This window comes from Myzus persicae, unplaced genomic scaffold, assembly GCF_001856785.1.
Source record: "Myzus persicae strain clone G006 unplaced genomic scaffold, MPER_G0061.0, whole genome shotgun sequence".
Lineage (NCBI taxonomy): Eukaryota > Metazoa > Arthropoda > Insecta > Hemiptera > Aphididae > Myzus > Myzus persicae.
In genome coordinates, this window is record NW_019101135.1 from 990423 (window position 1) to 1011161 (window position 20739).

Genomic DNA, 20739 nt, shown 5'->3' on the forward strand with positions numbered 1-20739 from the left:
AGAATATTTTTTTTTTTCGGAAATTTTAATTTAAAATTATATAGTTCGTATAAGGTGCCCATTATAATAATGTGTATATAGTTTCATATTATACATATAAAGTATATGATATGTTTCATATTATATGAATGGTTTCCGTAAACGGTCACAAAAATTCCGTTCAATAATAAATAACATTAACTAGTTTGAAGCACAGCGTGCGATCGTGATTTTATCGTTTGTACAAAACACTGCGTACCTATAATATACAGTTTTCGAACGATTAGTACGTCATTATAATAGACGTTATTTAAATGTGTCTAGTGAAATAAACAAACGGGTGTCATAATAGTAGATAAATGTCTCGCGAAGAGCGTATTTAGTTTTTCAGTTTCGTCTCCACCGTATCTACTATTGAGTTCCAAACCAGAAGTAGGTAGGTATATAATATGATATTATAATATGTAAATAGATACAATCGAAACACATTGAATGTCAGATTCGTATTCCTGAACGAAATTAACCGACACCGGAAACTTACCACGGACAATAAACACGACGGTGCAGCATTATATTAACCAAAACGGTTTAAAAAAAAAAAAAAAACAGTTTTATTCTCGATAGCGGATCGACTGTTTAAAGAGCAGTCTTCGGTCATATTGTAACGCGTAAGTGTGTGTGCGTGTGTGTGTGTAATGGAGACCATATAGTCACATCGATAAGGGCTCTGCACTTGTCCTAAATCAACACCCGCAATGGACCGGGCAAAACATGTGGTGCGGTCCAGACACGCACACATTACAATAACCCGTTGTCATCTCGGTGACCGCAGGGGCTCGGCCTTTCAGTGGCAACAGTGACCGTCATTCATGCATTTCCGGTCTCGCCGTCGCGTCCCTTATAATATCACATAATAGGTATATGTATATTACTATAATATATCGTATAATAACATACGATAAACCAGCCGTTATCTCCGTCTGCGTACGACGTATGGGCACGTATACAATACACATACGTCATCTATTAAGTCCGTCGCGACTTTGTGGAAAATATAAATAAAAAATTTACACCTCTCTCGTATATGATATATATATATATATATATATATAGGCTTACGTGTAATATTATTATCTATACTTACCCCGACGCAGAATCGGTCTGCAGAACTCTGAAATAATAATAATAATAATAATAACGATATAATATGAAATTTTACAAACCGGTCGATGACAGTATATATGTACGCGTCGTATAATCCAGTTTCGTAAAAGTGCACTGCCGGCCGAATATAATATAAATCAACCACGTGCATGTACCCCCTTTTTCACTTTTTATTTCCACTTCACCCGGCACCTGTTGAATTATCGCCGGAGGCCGCGTAATTTACCGATACGTTGAAAGATTTATCGATCATTATACACTAGTTGTCTCGCCTCAACGGCGACAGAGAGCTGCAGCAGAGGGGAGAGGATATTATTATACATAATGTACTACAATATCGCATAAAATGATAATATGATGCTATTATAGGAATATAGGTGAAAGTAAATTATATTATTAGAGTATCATAATATTATTAATACCTACATATAATATACCGTTAACGTGTGTACTTTTGTCCATTACGCGGTGTTTACTGTGGGTCTTACGATTAAGAAGTCAAGGGTACTGAAGAATTGTTGAGTTGAATTTCATTCACCCATATTGTTTTTTTATTCGGGTTACTGGGATTTCAATAATATGCTGTAGTACCTAATGAGTAATAATGAAAAAAATCTCTCGTTATTATTATTTATAAAACGTTTCGAGTTAAATTATACGGCGTGTCAACACCGAGCGTCTCATATTATAGTATATACGATATTACACTAATTGTATCATCAGCTGATATATTTATTGTAAATAGTGGGTTAGACACTATTAAAAAACGTTCAAATAAGACAGCGTGAGCTTTTATAGTACCTGTACCCTTCACCACTAAAAAAAGAATTATTATAAATGCAACAGTTTTTCAAACTTTTTCTAAACAATACAATTGCATAACAACACATTTTGCTTTCGTATTCGGACATTAGTCACTACACTATTCGTCCAAAATGGACATTACCCAAAGTCCCGAACTCTCAGTCCAGGACATTATTAAGTGGAGCTGCTGCAGGTTTAACTGGAGCGAGTGGCGTGAAAATTCGTCTAATTAGCTCGGTTCCTCGGTCTCTTCTTGATTCTGTCGTCGAAAAAAAAAATATAATTAGTATAGGCACCTTTAAATATAATAATAATAACAATAATAATAATAATAATAATTATAATGTACAATATCGCGTTACGTCTCGGTCGTTACACAAAACGTCTCGCGCTTAATAATAACATATAATATGCCTAACACTACGCGCGTGTGACAGCTATCATACAAACACACACACACACACACACACACACACACACACACACACATTCACACATACACACGTATTATGGTGAGCCTAATTATTATTGTGCTCTCGCCGTCCCGGCTGTTTAGTGTCGACAGTTTGAAAAATCGGTGGCAATAAAAAAGGGGTTGAAGTGTTGAAGAACGCCAGATGCCGACCGATTCGCGCGACAGTCGTCCCGCTCGGTGTTTACGTTTCTCGTCGATCCGACAAGTCTTATTATTATTATTATTATTATTGTACCGGGTGAGGGAAGCGGCGGCCGACCTTTGAGACGGTGTCGTCTGGGCAACGGTCCGTGTCTTCGAGTACACGTAAAATACTTGTAACACATGACACGCACAAAACGCACCGAAAATCGGCGTTCCCGTATAATATATTATAATATATCATCACACAAAACATAATAAGTAATAACATACCTAATAGAAACGTCGCTTTCGGTCTCGTGAAAATCGACGCCCAAGCCATTACGTATCATCCCCCGCGCCGCACGTGTGAGCTCTTATAATGCGACATTGTTCTATACACAACAATCAGAAATTAAATTGGACGCATGTTTTGCACTTGAAAATCAAACGGCAGAAACGTTTCGTGACGCTGTCTGGATTTCCTGACCGAAAATGTTTCATTTTGATTCATCTTAAAAATGCTGCAAATGTCGGTTTATTTTTTTCGAATTGAGACAAGTTGTAGATGTATAAGCAGATACTTAACAAAAATATACAGTACTCATATAGCTACATTTCTTTAAGCGTTGAAAAAAATATGTTTGGCAGGAGGAGCTTAGGATTAGTTGACGAGATTGATTACGCAATATAAAATCATGTTGAACTAGTATGGTGCAGTCTATCGATTTCAGTTGAAATATTAAGCACTGAGATTATAAGATATTTATACATCTGAAGTTTAGTTTTTTTTTTTTCAGATAGTATTAAAAGTTTAATTATAGGTAGGTACTTTTGTTCAATTCTAGAGTATATATTATTATATTAATGTAGATTCGGATATTGTTGGTTATTATGAATTGGGCCACTACATAATAATATGCATATAAAATATAAATTTTAATGCAATGTATTATATTTTATTAATTTGTATACTACTCAAACTGAATTACATCGACCGATTCAACACGACTGTTCTACTCGCGAGCACACCTATTGGGAGACAAATCATCTAGGGTCGTATTACATAATATTATCATATGCTTTCAACTTATTTTAAGTATTGTTCTATTTATAACGAGTACGCATTACTTCATTCATTTATATACGAATTGAAAAAATGGCAACAGTGCTGAACTACGCGTATACATACATTTCTATGTTATAATATCTGTGCACTCGCACTTGAATAATATTATTTTAGTAGATTGATAAATAAATTAAAACAATATACACACCGTGAAATAAATATTAATTATAGATATAATAACAATAGACACTGTGCAATTTTATTATACTGTTGACATATTATGATGAAGAATTTCAAAAACATTTTTTTTTCTTTTTAGGTTTGTATGCGTTCACATTACCGCAGTAATCCTTATGCAGTTTTATATTCTAATCGTAATGGTGGTGACTAATTGTAAACAACATTATTGTTGGAGCAATGACATCAGCCCATCAGGTATACCTGTTGTAGAATAAACTGTCAAGTGTATTAGGTAATAAATAATAATTTGGCTGTTTGTGTACATCGAGATTGGCTTAAATTGTGTAACTATCATCTACTTTATTCTATACATACATAATTTTAAGACGCTCATTTTCTATATCAGACTTTAATATCGATATTAAATAAAATAATATGTTTAAATTAATAGCGAATAGATTTATGATCCGGAAGTCGATGTAAATTTGAATTTTTATTGAATGGTCCAAAACATATATAGCTGTCGTTTATTTTTAAGGTAAAATAATGTTGTACTGTAAATTATTATACATTTGGTTGCATTTTATATTTTTATATTCAGTTGGATTTTAATATGATACGGTTTCAGATTTTTATATTACACATTATTATAATATCCAATACGACCACAGCGGTACCTGTCCATTGTAAGCTTCGTTGCCATATAATAGTCGATTTAAAAATAAATCATTATTCAACGATTTTTTCGGCCTACACTTATTATTTTATAGCCAGCTGGTATCATTGTCTTTAGTATAATATAATATTGTGTGTGGATATAAAACCAATTATAATATCTTCCTTGATTTTTTTTTCTCTTGTAAACAATACTCTTATTGGTTGTTAGCTTTTAAAATAATTATTCAATTACGTGATTATACCTAGCTCTAAGTAGCTCTATGGTATAGTGGTATTTAATGTTAATGCAGTATAATAGGTACCTATTGTATTACATTATAACTATTAACAATATATACCTTTGAGCTTTGATAAATGGGTGTCCAATAGTGTCCACCAGTTTAATGTGATTTCTGTATGTTTAATTGTATTAAATCAAAGTTCAAACTCATTCAGTGTTAAAATAAAACAAATCAATAATTTAATGGTAATATAATATGTGAATAGCCCCAAGCGTTGTCATCTTCGTTCATCTGGTTTATAGACGATGTAGACGTATTAAGTTTTAAGATGGTTTGAGTATGATATTGAATATAATATTATAGGTACTTACTTTGAATATAGATATTTGGGATCTGCATTATTTACTAAGACTTGTGTTAACTGTCGCAGTGGCACGAAGTCATCAATTTGAATTTATTAGTCAGCATAATAATTTTCAATTTTCAATTTAAGATTGAAACTCATATCACATCTTACGCATACAGAAATCAGGAAGCCTGCAATATTATCGTAGTGTGATTTCCCCGCGTGATTGGTTTTTAGTGTCCAAAAACGATATGGCTACGATACGCATGGATTCTTTTTGATTTTCGCACTAGTATTATTAAATGTTTCATAAATATAGTTTGTGGGGTTTACATTGTTACTAACTTAATCATAGTGCCCGTGCATAATAGGACAAAATTCGCGTGCGATTCGTGTTTTTCATTAATATTATTATTATTTATTACCCACTCGTCGTTCACAATACCTACGACATAATACAGTGTGTGTGCCTATGTCATTGCAGTTGTAATTCAAGATGGCAATTTAACATCGTATCCAGAATAACAATTATTGTTCGCAAGATAATGCGTATACACGACTCAACTGCTCCGCGTACTTAATGTATATATCTTATTATATTATATACAATATACATCATAATACGTATATATATATAAACACCAGGCAGATACTATTAACTACACAAAATAATCATGTACATTGTACGCTACAGAAGTATTATAATTATTATTGTACAAAGTATAAACACTTGAGCTGACGGCTTGGCGGAGTGTGACTTGGACAGTGCCGTATAATACACCAATTATTATATACTGCACAGTATATCTACGTCATCGCAGTATCTAAACAATTATATGTTACAATTGTTATTATGATTATGTTTAACAATCATTGCCAACCAGGTAATCTGCATTAAATTCACATTTTCCTACAACACAAGTCTAGAACACTTTGTTCGACGATAAAAAAAAAATTCGTTCTCTCGGAGATCTTAGAACCGCCAGACAAGGTAAAGTGGGTCAATTTTAAATTAACTATTCAAACATTAATTTAAAAAAATAGGAACATAACGTTGTTATAGTTTATTATATACAACATGTATTTCAAAATGTCGGTCTTTGCTAAAAATAATTTATTGTTCGATGTTCGTGCTCAATTACCAAATAATGGGCTTTTCAATGATAAATTCAAAAGACTATAATTATTTTTTATTTGTCTAAATCGATTTTTATAATTATTAATTATTATAGCCCGTGTAGACGCCACGTGAGTACATAACCATCGATTTATTATATGAATATTTATAACAATGCAAATGTACTTACGATTATTTCACTTCGCTTTAACCGAAATGGTCTTCCTGAGAACTTGACGTTTTGTTTTTTTGCAGTTTTCCCGTCCTATTCCAATAAGCGATCTAATCATTCGGAGACGTTGTGTGAATCGTTGTTGTTTTGCACTTTGAAACGCATCTGTAGAAGATTCTGGTGCATTAGATACTGGATATGCATGCATTTATAGTTTTCTCTTCGTTAATTATGTTAAGCTCCATCTTTCCTTATTTTCGATATCATACGCAGCTGCAGTAGGCATCCCTCGAAAGTCGGGGCGACGGTTAACTTCACGCCATCATTATAGCGAATATTATCGTCTGCAACAGCGTCTTGAGCGTCAGGTTTTCCACGACTCGTTATAGTAACGCTCGCCTTACCGTTTTAATCGTAATATCTTCAACAGCTTCACGATGATGCAAACCGATGTCGAACAGAGACCAAGCTGCCGTCTGACCATCATTGTCCAACCCCTGAACCGGCGTTACAGTAATGTATAATCATATAAAGACATAATAAGGTCGCAGTGCTCGGTACATTAAATGTAAATAATATATAAGTATAACATATCTATATATCTATTGTCCAGATTATTATTATGTTATCACGTCTCGATGTATACCTGTGGACTGCATGGGAGACTCGCGTGTGGCGGGTACACGATAATACGATATACTATATAGGGGGTACCTGTATTACATAGGTAGAAGCAGGTATATTATATACTCGGCCGCGCGAAACGGCCGCCGCCTATTGTTTTTGGCGACCTCCCTCAACGGACAGCGGCGGCGGCGTAAAAACAAACGCACCGCCGCAGTCGTGTACGCGCGACACGCCGACAATGACCGCGTGCGAACGCAAACGCGACGGGCTCGTACGGTGTGCACAGGCATACGCGTATAATATGGACGAAGACTTGGCGCAAAATAATAATAAAACGAGCTGATCATTCAAGTCTCCGGACGGTTCAGTCACGCGTAAACTGGGTCTCGCATTGTTTATGGATCGCTCGCGCGCGCGCGCGCGATGTACAGTCGCACACGACATAGGAGGAACGTCTTAAACGGTTCGCGTGCTTGTGTTAACGTTATATAATATTATGATATATACTTGTGCCTACCCGTGTCGGTGTTTACGGCTTACGCGTGTGTGCGCCTCTATGTACACGTATACGATGTTTTAAAACGGCGGATAAAAAATTATATAGTCCGGGAATATATAATAATATGTACCTCCACGTACGTTGCATTGTGTATAGTTGTATATATATATATGTGTGTGTATAGTGCAGTCGCCAGTCGGTTACCGCAACCGCAACTAGGTTGTGTGTGCACCCTCCTCCGACCGTATGTCCGATCCCATAGCGGTAAATATTATATACGTATGTTATAATGTAGTTTGATGCGCACGACGTATAGACGACGACAGCTATACGCATTTATTTATGTGTATATATACGAATGCACCTACGCGTGTAGGTCTGGGCAACGTGTACAACGCACTCGCGATATTAGATATATATATAATAAAAATATTTAAACGAAAAAATAAACACGATTACACCCGTAGCACCGGGGTGGACCCGACGTTGTCACGCGTGGTATTCGGCCGCGTGCAGTGTGCGCAGCTTGTAATCATATTTTTTCCGTCAGCTGAACTGCGCGTACACCATATTATTGTTATAACATAATATTATTATTTATTATGTATTACGGTCGTATCCGCATTGGAGTACGAGCTTACATTAGTGCACAACAGTTATTACGAATGATGCCCTATGATGCGACGGTAACTGCACCGACGACAGTGACGCGCTGCGCACAATTTTGAATTGAAATACACTCTTCTATACGTCTGTGTTTAAGCGTCTTGTGTGAATTTAATTTCAAATTAATACGTTTAAAAAAATAGCTAGACATATTGTGAACGAAATAAGTAAAACAGAATGTATGTCAAATTCTATTAATTTAAGCATGTCAAGTGTGCGCTTAACCTTCGATGTACCGCCGAACTATACGCGTAATCGTGGTGTCCTGTCCAGTCCTCCGGGCCACCCACCGTTAGAGTTGTGGATAACATTTTATTGTTCCGTTCTCGAAATGAAGACGAATGTCGTTACTTCTTTCGTATAAAATATGATTTCTATTTTCTAGTGAAGGAGAGCTTTAATATAACGTTATAAACCAACGTTTGAGTTATTTTATTCTGGACGTATATACTATTCTAATAAACGGTAAATGCCATTGAACTGGATTCCGTAACTCAGCTTTGTTTTTTTATTTTATTTAAACAATAACGAATTTTATCTCACTCTTCATTCGACCTGTACGCCAATATTGCTATTTAAAAATAATAAATACGCTCATCAATCATGGAGTTGTTACTGTATAAGTATTATTATATTTGCGTTTGGTTTTTAAATTTAAATTGATTTTATTTTTGTGACTTTAGAATAATATTGTTATACCTTTATATGTGCACACATCATTATTAAAACGAATGAATTTCTCCGCGACCAAGTATGGTTATATGAATATACAGAATTATGTTTCCTTAGTTCATCCTCGCGTATACATATAATGATATGTATAATATTATGTATTATGTGTAAAATTATGACGCACTCAAGTTCTCCAAACATTGGTAATTTTCTTGCCACCACTTGCCCACGTCGAACCCACTCTGTGTGTGTATAGTTCGTAAACACTGTCAGAAGTAGACGCAAAGTATAAAAAGCCTTACACACGAGCTTAGAATATCGAATTAATGCAACAGCAGTTCATACTTGTACAGTGCATAGTAGATACCTACTTCCATACAGCCGCTTAACTTTGTAAATGTATCATACTTCTGCTCATTCAAAATATTTTTTAAAAAAATTCCTATAAGTATCAACGGAAAAGATCGACTATTTGTAATGTATTAAAAAAAAATCGAAGCAATTCAACGACTGCGATGATGTGCCCGTAGTCTATACTTATTATATAATGCGGTAGTATACTTACGACAATCAATAACGCGTGCTGGTGCAAACGATTATTAAAAAACCAAAAAATAAAAAAATAAAACTCGACTGAGCATATTATTGAGATATACTTATTATATATATATATATATATACGGTTATATTATGCGGCTCTCGAGGTGATCTCATAACACGCGCGTATAATACAATTTATATATATATATATATATATGGCCTATACGTTTTAGCTGATATTTTCATTCTCTGTAAGTATCTATGATAAAAAAAAAAGTCGGAAAAAACGGGTTTCTTTGAGTAAATATTTGATCTGTGGGGACCACTTTCCCGAACGATTCGTGTGTGTATCTGTACATATACATATATTGACGTGTCCTCTTCTCCTATCTTATCTATGCGCGTGCGTGAACGTGTGCGTGCACACTAAATACTAACACGCTGTACAAAATATTACACACAGGTAAAATATACAATATACAGCGTGATTATTTTAACAGTATACACTCACTCGTTATCTCGATATTTTTTTAAAATATTTGCTATGTAAAATCGTTTAATTGTTTTGCGTTTTTTTTTTCTGTTCCTCTTCTACAACATTTAATAGTTAACCAACAGCAGTTTGTCTCTGTACCCATTCCACTCCTCTAGTCCAAACTGTAGACGTTTTTTTAAGTTTAAGAGGACCCCTTATAACCGCATATTGTTTAGTTAGACGAACATTTTTAACACAATATTGAACTCGTAACTCGCTTAAAAATCAAAATATCAAATAAAACTAATCAACTAACCATAGAACAGGACGTATAATGTAGTGTATTCTTGACTATGTCCTGACCGTAAATGTTGGTGTGTAATATGCGTCATTTATAGTAAGACCTCAGACAACACATGCGGTTAAACGACGCGGTCGTCTCAAGTAATACGATCGCTTTTTGTCGTATGAATATCCACACTAATTTCATTAAAATATACTAGCTGTATGAAAAAGTAAAAAATGTAAACGGAATGTCTGAAAAAAGTGAACGCATCCATATTGTGCAGCAAGCCAATAATAATGTAGTGAAACCGATCATCCTGTATTCCCTATATTAAGTGTAGTACCTACATATATGCGGTGAAAACCCGCTTGAACCGTCTTCGTCGGTAAACAAACAACGGTGTATAAACGACACACATCATATGTATATTATAAAATATATAATAATGTACGAAAGAAAAATAAACCGTCGCCACGACTGTTTTCTGCCGACGTTCGATTATTATTATTATTATTATTATTATTATTATTATAGGTGTACCGTGTCATCGATGCAGAGCGTTTGAACGAAAGCCGACGCCACACGTGTTCGTCCGTCCGCTTGGGTAGTGCGAGAAATTAACACCTTATTATTATATTGCCGTAATGGCGTGTTTATCTCCGGGGAAGCAAGTGGAAAAAAAAATCATCACCGGGAGGGGGGAAAAATGGGTACTGAAAGAAAGCGCACGCAGATTCCGTGAGGTTTATTGTACGTCGTAAAAAAAGAAGAAAAAAATAGGTATATAATATATATCGGTATTCGGTAACATATAAACAATACGACGGATTTTTTGTGATTTTTTTTTTGAAAACCCACCAGCAAAATCATCGCGCGCGCGTCGCAAAACAATTTATAGGCAGGTAATTGAATGGTTTGCCGCCGGGCGAACGATGAGTCGATTTATTATAGTAAAATATATTATATTGTTGCCGTATTATTATCGTACAGAATATTATACATAATATAGCTGCAGGTTTAATTATACGTTTACTTCGGATTCACGCTTGTTATTAATACGTCACGTTTTATTTTATATTTTAATTCATTTCCTACGACGACGTGTACCTGAATAATATAACATAGCCTCACTGGATGTTACCTATTTTTTTAAAAGATATTTGAGGAATTTTGTTATTGAGTCAAAAAACTCGAACGGAACATGATATTTTTTTTAAAATTATTTAGTGTTGGATAACGACTGGTACACCTATACTATAAAACCTATACGTACTGGCTATTGTAACATATATAATATACCAACGACCTTAGATGATTAATGAATAGGTATTTAAAAAAAACACACATTTTTTTAAAAAAATAATTCAGGAAATGATTGAGCTGATGTAATAATAACGTCTAAACTGCAAGCGTGGTATGCGACAAAAATACATCAGCTATGTCTTGTGTATATTATTATTATTATTATTATTATTTATCACAACGATTCTATTTCAAATTAATGATACCGATAAATGATAAGATTTTGTCGGCATTCATTTCAATTAATCGGTCGGTGCAAGCGAAATTGCAACAATTAATTATAGTCATTATTCGAGTGCCATAGTTACCACTCGTGCACGCATGGATTATGATTATAGTGACAAACGGATAAATCAATAAAATATTATGTTTATTCCTCGATTTAATAACAAGTAACGATAATCTTACCCTAAGATATATAATTTCGGTACGTGAAAACCGGTTGGGAATTGATTGATCCCGATACTGCTATTATAATACCGTAAACGTATAATAATACTTAAATGTATATACATTTGGTCGTATAGTCTTACAGTTCTTATTTGACTTCTATAATTCGTAATATTATGTATTTTTGATTTTCGTTAAAATCTTATATCATACAATAATACTTCGAACTAAGTACCTTGGGCGTTATGAGATATCTCGTTACAAGTTATTTTAATCATATGTTTATGCGATATAGGCGACGGCGATATTATAATTTCAGCGAAAAAGCAACGAATACACGTGGTAACTATATAGTACCCGTCTACTTTTACCATAATATTATGATGAGTGTCCGAGTGGACTTCGTTTAATAATAAAGATTATGATGATGATGGGTCATTAAATCGAATAATAGATGATGGGGGAAAATGTGATACAAGTTATATGGTCGAAAAACGGATAATGATTAATGGGACTCGTCTACCGGCGATTTTCAGTCCTAAAAACGTTCTGACTTCAGATTCAAAATAAATTACTCTAAAATAGTTTTAGAACAAAAACACATATTATATAAATTATAAATATTATTTTTGAAGATCCCGCCTGTATAACTTTTTAAAGAAGTTATACTCATCAGATGGATATTACTTATATATTGTTATTTGCGGTGGCTCGACCAGTGGGGGGGGGGGGTCGTGCCTCTTCGGGTAGTATAAAATAATTCATTAAGTATATTTATGTAATCTAGAATTTACGAGCTTGTGATAAATAGCATTATGCTAACAAAATTTACGACGAAACTGTGTTTCATATAAAATGAAGAACATTTTTCACACAAAACAAAGTATATAGAAACTAGAAAGCCCCCCCTCCGTTTTCATAGCTGCTAGTCAATCTTCAACACTAAACATTTAATAAAAGATATGACCTCTATGTCTATTCCTGATCGCTCTCTAGTCTATAAATTTGCCTGCTAAAACGCAACTGGAATCGTAATTTATCAAACTATAGGTAATAAATAAATAATTAAACGAGGTATTACCAATACACAGGTGACTTCCTCTTCACGCCATTCACGCCTCTTACTAGAATAACATATTCTACGTAACAACATCATCCATCATAAATTAATTATTGTACAGATTGTTTTTTTTTACATTTATAACAAACGATAGCAATAATAATAAAAAGTGCTTTATATCCGATTCTAAAGTACCTAGTAGTTACCCATCTAAAATGTTAAGCGGCAAATGTTTGCGTACGAATGATTATTAAATTTGTACCTCCAAGAGATTAAAATCGTTCGTATATCTTGTTTGTTACAGATGGGCACCGGCATGGATCATAAATCTACTTGGTACTGCAACGCGCCGAACAAGGTAAAACATTTTACATTTAATAATAATAACGACGACGACGACGACGATGATGATGATGATGATGACGATAATAATAATATTATAATGATACAAATCGCGTCGTGGTCATAGTTTTTATTAAAACAATATTGTTATATTGTTATTATTTTTGAATGGACGAATCCCGCGGGGAAACCAGTTTGACCGAATGCGGGTAGTTCGATTAATATTTAAATATTTCGGTTCGCGCTAGGCGACGGCGGGAATTGATTAGGATCCAGATATCATTAAGCGTTCCGGGGGGAAACCGATACTTTGTATTATATTATTATGTTATTACACGATGATCCTATATCTGTATAGGTTCTTTTCCCGCCGTGGTCAAAAAAATAAAGAATAAAAAGCTGATCCATATATATATATATATATATATATCTGATATATGTACACTATATATGCATATTACATAGGTATAATACACGTAATGTGTGCGTGTGCGTATAAAATATAAATTACATTACATTCGTGATTAAACGTACCGGTTTTCCATTAGAGTACCCATAATATAGTATTTCGAGACAGAGATAGAAAAAGAAAAAAACAGTATCCCTCCTCCCCTGTAGTAGCTGATATACTACTAGGTCGAAGTGACCGAAGCGCGCCGTGTCTGCAGCAACAGCAGCTGAGGGTGACAACCGATCGGATTTATGACGACTCTGTTACGTATAATAATAATAATAATAATAATAATAATATATACTTGTATATCATGTGTTATTATATTATATTATTATATACTACTACCAGCGGGTCGGCCGATCGGCGAAATAATATTATACACATTTCGGACGGTAATAATTGAAAACACGTCGCCCGTAGGTAACCGAAGGGCTTTTTCTCGTTTATAAACGGATTTGTAATTATCGGCAGCAGCCGTATAATAATGTGATTCGATTATAAAGTTGTATTTTTTTATTTTTTCATTATTACTATCGCCGTTATAAACGAATACACACACACACACACACACACACACACACACATTCGGATATAGTATGTACAGGGTGATCCGGTGACCGGTTAGCCACATTGATTTCCAAGTAATTTTTAAAATGTTGAAAAATATGAAAAACATTCCTAGTTCCAATGAATAAGTAAATTATGTGATATCAAACATCGAGTAAATAGTTTTTTTTTTTTTTTGTTAACAATAGCGTATAGTCGTACAAATGTATGTGAACAGAGTAAAATAGAGAATGATATCTTGCAAAAAGTTGAGGTACATTTCTTTTCTGGTTTAAACTTGCTGCAGGTATAACTTAATAATATTATTTACTAATAATTTACTTACTTAATATTCATTCAATATTTGATACTGTCTAATAACTTACACATCAGCATTTTAAGAAAAATATTCTGCTTCTAATAATGACTATGAAATAAAGAATAAACGCTATATAATTCAGAAAATTACATAAAATCTACTGTGATAAGAAAATAGTAAAAAAAGTATAGCGAAATTATTAGTTTTTTATTTAATATGTAATATATAGGCCCTATCTATTATGATATCGTTTTTTCAACAAATTCACAAAATTCACTGCTAATCAGTGTGTAGCCCATTGAATTGATCACTCCGTATACCTATATGTAAATTATGTTATGTATATAGCTTGTATGCATGTATGCATTTATATATATCAACATACCTATATATGTTATATATGAATATATATTTTACATCGTTCAGGCCAGTGATGATGATATCATTAAGATGCCTCCGTTTCGGCGGCACGGCGGTTCTCTCTCCGGCGGCAACCGGCAGCAGTTTCGCCGCAGTAAATAATACATTTTATAATAACAATAATAATATAATAATGTGTAATACTATTTGTTGGTTAAAAAAAAAAAAACAAAAAAAAAAAAACAGCCAAAATTCGTATATAAATAACAATGACAGCGGTCGTGTATTTAATATTATTATAATGACGTCGTCGGGTCGTCGTCGTCGACTTGTAATATGTAATGCGACGCGATTGGCTGCCGTTTCGATTTTTTGTCGGACTCGCGAGCGCCCGGAGGCGACGAGTGACGACCCACGCGAATGGAATCGTATTACGATTATTTACGGACGCAAATCGAAACTTATCGAAGTCGGGATATTATAGTGGCGGCCGCCTCGGTGACAGGACGCATAAGGAAAACTCGTCCATACAATATAATATCATATATTATATCATATTATTATTATTATTATTATTATTACGGGTAGGTACATATGCTCAAGTATCGCTAGACAAGCGTGTCATTTCCGACTCGAACGTGTTTTCGCGTGTTAGATTTATGATACAATATCATTATGTATAAATGTATAATATTATAAATACATTATCGTGGCTATATAGGTAGGTATAACATAGGCTCGATGATTCCCTTCGATTTTATAATACGACGATATTATATTTTAATCTATAACCCACGTAGACATTGATCCAACAATGTTGTATGCAAAGTGATATTATTTTTTCCGTCACGTCGCATAAGCTCGTTATGTTGATGACAACATTATATTTGATTTTGCTGCAGTTTGAATTAAATGTCCGTTCGACATCGTGTTGTCTTAGTGATAAATTAATTGTATATACACTTTATAAGTCGAAATATGTTTTATCTACAGGTACTAATCGACATGTATTTCGGGTCCCCTCAAATTTTTTTAAACTTTTTAAAAATTTAATATGCCAGCCAGTCGTACTTAATATTTTGTTACATCGACATTTTTTAAAATTAATTAAATCAACGCGTATATACCGTATTATGGAATCATCTTAAATCATTTTTTTCCTTCGTTAAATGATCACCAATAAGTAATTAAATTCCTTGCTAGAAAAAACGTATGCTGGTTAGGTATACCGCCACGTGAAATAATAATATTATACTATTATACAACTATAAGACCGACATCAGTACTAGTACGTATTGTTCCACGATAAAACGTGAAATAAATTATGAAACATCGTGTACATGTGGGTACCTATATGCTCACGCAATAGTGTGAGCAACTTTTGCAGCGCGTCGAAACTTTGACTGTGCATCTCGTCATTATTCACGAAACGCCCTGTATACAATCGGTTGGGAAACACGTAATAGTACATAGGCATACGCGTATTTTAATATTTAATATTGCACAGCCATATAGGCGCTCGCGCGTCCTTGTGTGTCCGCATCCGTTCGCGGAAAAACGGTAAATACATCAAACCGTTTCGCGTCGCTGATGCGGTGTGTAAGCGCGTTCGCCATGTTCGTGTGCGTATTGTAATATGGTGTGAGCAATTCGCCGGAAACGCTTGTGACATATCATACTATCGTTTGTTTTTTTTTTTTTTTTATACATATATATATTTTTACATTTTTTATTACTTATGTACATTGAATAATGTATACGACATGCAAATAATTACTTTATGCGTGGTATAAGTACCTACACCTATATAATACGCTCGTCTATTAAAAAAATAGGCAATTTTTTACGACCTCGCGCAGTGAGACTTACACTTGTTTAATACTGCAGTACTATATATTTTATACGACATATATTATGCAGTGATAATAATATAATTATTATTCGGGTGCAAGATTTTAACGATAAACGACTTATATTAGCAATGGTATCAATTTATAACGTACGAACCACCTGTATATGACCACCTGTACGCCGTTGTGTACACGTATTATACGCGCGTGCTGCGTGTAACGAGTGAATCACGATTATGACGTACCGCTGAAAGCTATAATATTATTATAAGCAACATATATTTTATTATTTATAACGGATTTCGATAAAGTTAACATCACAATATTCCAAACGCATTACACTGGTAGGTAAAGCTGCGCTGCCATAGACAGAGATTTAGTCAAATTTAGGGGGCTTATTATTTTAATTCTTAAAAGTGATTTCTATTAAATGGAAAGGGCAAGAAATAGCTCACAAAACCACGCCCCATATCCATTAAATGTTATAAATATTTCTAGTCCTCTTATTATAAATATTACATAAATTGTTCATATGACCTTTAATGTATAAATCCAACTGTTTATGGGATAAGTGTATGCCAAGAGCCTTATTTTTGTTGCGGGACTTGGAAAATATTTAGAGTGCAAGCTAAGCTCAGATGAATCACCAACAATGCATTTTGCAAACAGTGATACGTACAATGTATTGTTTGTTCAAATCTAGGTATCACACAAACGGCAATCATTATTTATTACCGAAAGTGATACACTCTAATGAACTACCGTCTACCTATATCAATATAATAATTATATTGATACACTTATATAGGTACTGTAAGTATAATCATATTGTTGATGTACGCACTATATACAACACTGCTCCTGGAATCCACATTGACCATTATGTTATACTACGTAGTACGTACCTGTTTGCATTGTAGATATCCTTTAGCCCGAATACGTTCATGATAATAATTATTAAGAAAATAATAATTAATAATGCAAAATAAGCAATAAATAATGCCACAGTAAGGCGATAATATCGTAATATGATGGCCTTATTTATCACTCATAATTATAGTTCAACATCTGAATGCATTTGATTGCAATTAAAATATTATACGTTATATTAGCTTTGGTCTTTGTATCTCTTATAATATAAAGGCAATTTTTTCAGATGTAAAAAATAATGTATTAAATGTATTCATAAATAATATACTCCGATAATATATCGAAGCTCACAAATATAATCATTGCTGCAGGCAGTCAATGTGTTTTTAATAATTTATAACTAATTAATTATATTGATTTTTCAAAAATGTTTATTACCTTCTATCAACGAGCACAACAATATAATATTTAGAAAACAGAAATATGATGTTACTGTGTTGATTTCACATTTTAATTTTAGAAATTCGGTACATAACTATGTATACCTAGTTAAATTATACTTTAATTTATCCAGAACTTTATTATATTAATACTGTCTTCGTAGGAATTACACTATAATGTGCCCACAAGGTCGAAATTACAATATTGGCATCAATTATAATATAATATTGTATATTATTATAAGCATAAATGTAAAAGAAATGGTTTTTATTTCTGTAGGTTGTTTTTTTTGTAGTTTTTAATTAATTTAGTAGTCAACTTGATTTAAAAATTATTACAAATGATCGACGGCTGTTACATGTCTATGTATTTCGTGCCTAGGTTCCTGTAAGAATACTTATATAATATGTCTAAATTCCGTTTACTTGGAAAAGTGATAATTAGATTGGCAGGTCAATCTATCTGAAATGATATAAATTCAATGCATCTGCTTACATGTTGTTATTATTACTAAGTACCAAAGGTACTTTTTGAAAAACTCTTGTTATGATTTTAGGGAACAGAAAAAAGTTCGAGATATCGAGTAATATCTATTGTAATAATGGTAATATTACATTATATCAATAAGTGGATTTCAATTGAGTTCCAAAAAAATGTCTATACAACTACGTTTGACATAATAACAATCTACGCTATGTATAGGTAATCAAATGAATTGTAGCCATTAAAAATGATTTTCATCTCATCACCAATAACGTGCCTATATACATAATATAATATTCCATCTGGTGGCAATTAATTGGAACGCTACCCGCAAGGTCACATTGTGGACCACAGTTAACGTGGAATATTTACTGCAGTAAGAACGATTTATCATATTTACGAGTAAATTTACTCAAACCGTTACGCACTCCTAACTATGTTTTTCACCGCGTTGTACGCTTAAAAAACTATATTCAGACCTTGGCGATGAAAAAAATAAGTCTGCCATCCCCTCTTCTCCCTCTCCTTTGCAACTATCACGCCGTATATCGCACGCGCAGCACAAATTTTACAAATATGTACAATATAATATGTCCAATAATAATAATTACACTTATAATACGTTTGTAATTTTTCCGTTGTACCCACCGACGACGACGGTGGGCGTCCCACGGCGCACGCGCTTATGGCGAAAACAATACCCCCGGCTTTTCATGCCATGCCGACTATTAATAAACATAACGCGGTGCGGATGGATAATTACTGTGGTAAAAATTTTAGCATAACGGCAAGAACCGGTCTTGCCGCAGAGAGAAGATATTATTATTATAGTAATAATATTATATGTGAAAAAAAAGTGTCGTGGGCGGTCAATGGCATTTCGAAATGAAAATATAACTCCTAACATTATGTTCTCCCGCCGAAACGCGCGTCGACGAAAAGTCTATTACAAACGACCGAGACGTAGGTATATGATGATAATTATATAACAGTATGGACCGAAGCAAAAAAAAAAAAAAAAATATCAAACAATTCCATGTATTTTGTATTTTATTCGCATAATATTTAATAATTCAACATATCGATACATACGTGTCACATATTTTCGAGGGAAACTATACTATTATATTGGACACTATTTGGTGAGTCTTACAAAATACATAGGTACTCGTGCATTTCGTATAATAATTATTATGAACCTACATAATAATATTATACGTATTACAATATAATATTAAGTTACGACGATGACGACGAAGATGGTGATGATGATGATGATGGTTAACCAGTTTTCCCGCAGAAGAGCATATTATTATTATTAATATTATCATAACTACAACGGGCTACAGCAGAAAGCGTGTGGGTCAAGGTGCTACGCGTCGCGCGTATCGTGGTACGCGCGCGCAGAGAAAAAAACAAATAAATTCGTTTTTTTTAGTGTTTCGTTTATACTATTATTATTCTTATGTTTTCTGAGATTTAAATTATTGTCGCCCCACGCCACTTAAACAGATTGTTTACACCTATAAAATATAATATTTTTTGGGGGGAAAAAAAGAGTTAAGAAATTATTATGATAATGGCCGAGTGCCACCGCAGGAAATCACCTCGACCTACAACGTATATATTTACTTTATTATTTTCATTTTATTGCTAGTCGATTATTATTATTATCGCAGTGTAGACCGTTTTTCTATTGCCTCGACGTGACATTTTTTCGGTTTCATAATTCGCCCCCTGGTCATAAATTATTTCAGTAAACCAATAATAAACGTCGTTTTAATTTTGACTACCTAAAAGCATAATAATAATATATTACACAAACTCGAATTTTCTGGTAAACGATATACCGTCATCTAAAAGTCCATCGTAAAATATTGGAGAAACGACGCTGATAACTGCCTCTCTATCATCGATACCACGGTATGAGCTGGGTAAAACTATCGCAGCAACTGTCATCCGTGTCACCACTCGCCACTTATTAGTTATTATATACCAAACACTTAATGTTGCTGCAGGATCCGAGATAAAAGAGCTGCAAACGAGCGACTGTGACTTGACTATTGTTGTAATTATTTTACACGATTGTTATTATCATTTACAGATGTAGGTATAATAGCTATTGGCTATGCAGTTATAATAAATTAACGCACTCGCATATCCGGCGCTCATTACAGTAAGGTCGAAAACCGAAATTGTTTGTCCAGAAGATTATTTAAATGAGAAGAAACA

General features: G+C 33.7%; 1 pseudogene; it reads left to right on the forward strand.

Moving 5' to 3' along the window:
* The window catches only part of LOC111027820, a 96915-nt pseudogene that overhangs the window by 34609 nt on the left and 41567 nt on the right, over positions 1–20739 (forward strand).